The 4,869-nt window shown below is 55.6% G+C and overlaps 1 pseudogene across 2 annotated transcripts in view; it reads left to right on the forward strand.

The window, feature by feature from the left end:
* The first annotated feature begins 12 nt into the window (after positions 1 to 12).
* Positions 13 to 4,869, forward strand: part of LOC147827444 (eukaryotic translation initiation factor 1 pseudogene) — a 41,962-nt pseudogene continuing 37,105 nt past the window's right edge. The window contains exon 1 of one of the 2 annotated variants that reach the window (XR_015452229.1): positions 13 to 1,317. The product of XR_015452229.1 is annotated as a eukaryotic translation initiation factor 1 pseudogene, transcript variant X2 (transcript). The remainder of the gene's footprint in view (positions 1,318 to 4,869) is intronic. The other variant, XR_015452228.1, reaches the window with a different exon arrangement.

The following is a 4,869-nucleotide window of genomic DNA, read 5'->3' on the forward strand; positions in this document are numbered from 1 at the left end:
TTGGTCCTCAAGAGTCCGTAACCCGGATGCTCACCGGGCCGCCGGGACGCCCTGCGGCCTGGGGACAGCGCAAAGGCAGTGTCCAGTGACGCCCTGGAAGCTGCTGGAACGGGAAGGGCGGGACTGCGTCCGAGTTTGCGCAGCCAGTTGTGTGGCGTCGCTGCCTGCTGGAAGTGAGACTTGCTGTTGACTGCAGCAGGGGGTCACACAGGTCTCTCTCGACCCTCTTGGTAACCCTGACCACTGGGTGCTGTGCGTGCCCTCATGCCACAACGGAGCATGCTGAGCTGGGGCCCTGGCTCGTGTCTGGCTAGGCGGACCCTTCCGGTCTTTGCGCGCCCTGGACGTGGAAGTGAAGAAGATGGTCGCATCTCCTTCACGGGGTTGGATTAGAAGGTCGCAGGGATGAGAGACGAGACTTGGTGGGGCTCCTAGGGAGCCCAGGATAAACAACTGGTTCAGCTGCATCCAGTGACTGTGAGCAGGCCACCTGGTGTCTGCCCGGGGTTAGGGGGTGGGGTGGGGGGTAGTCACACCGGTAAACCAGACAGCCATGGTACCCAGGTTGTGGTGGCAGAGACGGGGTACAGTGAACGAAATGAGACAGCGCCCACTGCCCAAGAGTCACATCCTCCACCCTCAGGAGTGTCCTGCAGAGCACGCAGGGGTCCTCCCACAGGGATCATGAAAATGCACATTGCAGTGCTTGGGATGTAGCTCAGCGGTAGAGCAGGTCGGTGGTAGGGACACAGGCAGGACAGCTTCCTGTGTGAGAAGAGTGTGTGGCCTTGCAGTCACTGAGCCGCCGCCGCCTAGGACTGAGCTGCCTCCCCCTTGAGCCCCCTGCTTCCCGGTGATCCGTCTCCCTGGCCTGCCTTCTCTCGAAGTCGCCTTCCGCAGGCCATTTCCACCCAGGAAAAGGAATCGTATAGTATGTCCGCTGTCCGGAACCTCCACTCTTTCGACCCCTTTGCTGATGCAAGTAAGGGTGATGACCTGCTTCCTGCCGGCACTGAGGATTATATCCATATAAGAATGCAACAGAGAAACGGCAGGAAGACCCTTACCACTGTCCAAGGGATCTCTGATGATTACGATAAAAAGAAAGTGGTGGAGGCATTTAAGAAAAAATTTGCCTGCAATGGTACTGTAACCGCGCATCCAGAATACGGAGAAGTACTCCAGGTCCAGGGTGACCAGCGCAAGAACATACGCCAGTTCCTGGTAGAGATTGGACTGGCCAAGGCCGATCAGCTGAAGGTTCATGGATTTTAAGCGCTTGTGGCTCACTGAAGCTTAAGTGAGGATTTCCTTGCAGTGAGTAGAATATCCCTTCTGTCCCTTGTCACAAGTTTCAAAACCTCCCGGCTTGTATAATGTAACCATCTGGGGTCCGGTTTCACTTGGACTAGTGTAACTCCTTCATGCAGTAAACTGAAAAGAGCCATGCAAACAAAAAGAGGAGTGTGTGGACCAGGCCTGGGGATCAGGCTTCTGGAGCTGCGTGTGGGTTCAAGGAGCAGGAGCAAGGGCCGGGCTGGAATCCAGCTGTAAATTAGCTCTGCCCCCCGGACAGGACACAGCCTCTCCCAGCGACCATTTCCTGCACCAAAAAGTCATGGGATGAGCTTGCTAAGGGCCCTGCCCATTCTGAAAAGTTTTTAAAAATTTGTTTAGATATCAGATTAATTTACTGTTATAATTGTAGTTACGGGTCCTGGGAATTGGCAAGTTTTTAAAACCATGCTGGATCTCCACTTGCCAAACTACGAAGCCAGGCAGATGCGCTCCCACTTAGCAGTTCTGAACGCCAGCACCAGGGATGGGCCTGCTGCCCTCCATCATGATTCTCCCCCCTCCAAGCTGTGGCTTTGGGAAAGGTGGGTGCCTCTCTGGGTCCGAGTTTCCTCTTTAGTACAGCACTTACCTCATAGGGGTGGCTTGGAAGGTAGGATTAGCTGTGCCTGTAAGTGTGCACCAGGCCCTGTACAGGTTTTTAGTCGGTGTTATTTAACCATCACACACGGTAAGCTGGAAGCCTTTGATAATGGAGGAAACGGAATCCCACAGACAGCGAGTTACCTTCCTTTAGGCCCACAGCTTGCAAGTCAGGTGTGACCCTGACCCAGACATGTCTGACGCAGTCCTTCCTGATGATGCCCACAGGTCTCAGGAGACCCGACAGAGGGTTAAGGTAGCTGAGGGGCGCTCAGAAGCCTCCCAACGCTGGGTCCCCCTCTTCCAGCAATAAAGGAGTAGTGTGGGAACCAGCACATAAAACAGTACCAAGATCTGCGTGAAGAAGGAAGCTCAAGATGCTCTCTGCTGTTGTCTAGAGGGATCTTTTTTAGCTTTTGCAGCACCAGAGCCTCACCATGCTAGGCCAGATCCCTGCCTCTGGGCTGCAGCAACCCCATGTCACTCTGCAGCCAGTTTGACAAGCCCAAGGCCACCTACTTCCTTGGGCTCAGCACCCACAGGCCCAGCTCCTGGCTCCCAGGAGATCTGCCCTTGGCCACCAAGCTGAGGCTTTGGGGCCTTGCTGAGCCCTGGTGCAGCTGAAAGACTGGGTTGGTGTGAAGACCTCAACAGAGATTTACAAAGATGGCCTAGGAGAGGAAACGTAACTCTCAACCCATCACATAAGCCAGATACATTTCAAATTGATTCTGGCTGTTTTCTCACCCGTGGAAGGAACCGTAGTGATGGGGGGAGGCGAGAGACAAGGTCTCGCTCTGTAGTTCAGGCTGGCCGCAGCCTCATGGCCATCCTCCTGCTTCAGCCTCCTGAGAACTGTGATAACAGATGTGTGCCACCACGCCTGGCTTGGACCGGACTGGTTTTGAAGGCCTAATGTTAGAGGATTTCGTGAGGTCAGACATGAGCGTAGCACCCTGTGATTGTGGGATAAACTTGATTTTCTTCCTCCAAACAATCATTTTCTGCATGCCCTCCCTCATCGTTCCTCTCACGAGTATATCACTTCTAGAAGATAAGTGTGAGCTTGCCCTGCCATGCAACACAAGCTAAATATGTGAGAGTCTGTGTGCAAGGTCCTTGGTCAGGATGGCAGAGGGCACGTGAGGAACACAGACTCACATACTTCACCCTCAGACAGACTGCGTGTGGCTGTTGCTCATGATCAGAATGTACAGTGACATAAAGGCTCTGAAAAGGCCTGCAGTACCTATGTCTCCTTAAACCCAGCAGTGCCTGAATTTATTGGGTTAGAGAGACTACTAGGGGTTTCTTGTTTTGTTTTGCAGTCCTCGAGACTGAACCAACCCAGGGAGTGCTGAGCTACATCCCCAGCCCCCCCCTTTCATTTTGACAGGACTTGCTAAGGCTTGGCTTGCACTTGCTATCCTCCTGCCTCGGCTGCACAAGCAGCTGGGCTTGCATGCGTGCACCGCCACAGCCAGCCTGTTTTGGTTTGTTGGAGGCTTTTCTGTGCCCCCCGCCCCCCGCCATGCTGTCCACCAGTATTTCTTGTGGTCCTCTGGCCATTGGTAGAATTGCAGTTCCCCACCCTCTCCACGTGACTTGCTTGTCAACACACTGGGCCGAGGGATCCGTGTTGCTCACAGATGGAAACCTTTAAGATCGGTCTTCCTTCCACTCTGCCATGGCAGTCGTCAGCAGTCCTCGGAGGGTGGGTCAGCTGCAGCCTGGGTCTGGTAGAGCAGCGGAGTGTGCTGGCCGTGTAGTGTGAGAAACAGACCTGGGGCTTTTGTCAGCAGCGAAACCCAGCCTGTCCTGTCACCTAGTAACATCTGCAAGGCCATCAGGATCCCAGATGACTTAAGTCAAGGTCAGGGATCCAGAAGTTGAGGCAGGAGGTAGCTCAGGAAACAGCTGGAAAAAGAAGGGAGGCCTGCCTTGGAGTGGCTTTCTGGGCTACATCCACCTTCTGAGTTAACCACTAGTCCAGCACGAGCTATCCAGGTCTAACTGCGATGGGAGAAAGTAACCAGCTAAGGCAGCTTCTGCACAGTTAGCCCCAGGCATGTGTCTGTGGCCTTCTGTGACCCTTGGGCGAGCCCTGGGCTCCGTGACAATTCCTCCCAGGCCCAGAAAAGGTCAAAAGCTCCACCTCCGCATAGAGGGGCTGGGCCAAGCCCCTGGTTGGCAGGAGTCACACCTCAGACTGACTCCTCAATCCCTCCAATCCTGAAGCTCAAAACCCTCAGCACCAAGCCCCCGTGGAGCTGAAGGCCTCTCACTGGCTCCATCAGTCCCGATATCAGGGAGTGAAGCAAGTTAGTGCAAGAGCCCCGGTGGGAAGCAGGATGAGCAGAGACAAGCTCGAGGCCACTGGTGCTGAGCCAGGAGCCCGTGTGGAGAGGTGGCCTCTGGGTGCTGGGATGGGTCTGGGCAGCAAAACGTGGAGGCTCAGAACTGATACAAGGCCCCAGGAGGAAGCTGTTCAAGCAACCCAGCTAGAAGGGGCAGGGCCTGGCCAGGCAGCAGCAGGTTGGAGGCAAGGCCGAATTCCAGAGGGTGAGTGGAGGGAGGGCCACTGCCTGCCTGGGTTCCTGCTTCCTGGCGCAGGGGGACGGGAGTGGGGGTCCTCCAAAGAGAGGCCATGTGCCTTCTGCAAGGCAGGCTCGCTTAGCCTAGGGGACAAACCTGAGGTCTAGAAGGTGACAGCACAACAGCAGAGTCTGGGGGCCCAGAGGAGGGTGAGCGATCCCAGGGGCCCTGGTCCCCAACCCTTGGCCAAGGGCATGTTGCAGCAGGGAGGTCCCCTGGCCAGGCAGAGCCACACAGGAGCAGAGAGCATGAACCTAGGGGAGTGTTCTGAAGGAGCACGGCTGAGAGAGGAGAGACCAGCACCCTGTTCTGGGAAAGAAGGCAGAGTCGGGGAGG

Source organism: Heterocephalus glaber, unplaced genomic scaffold (genome assembly GCF_053883595.1).
Source record: "Heterocephalus glaber isolate CG9 unplaced genomic scaffold, H.glaber_assembly_v1.0 deba00001444, whole genome shotgun sequence".
NCBI lineage: Eukaryota > Metazoa > Chordata > Mammalia > Rodentia > Bathyergidae > Heterocephalus > Heterocephalus glaber.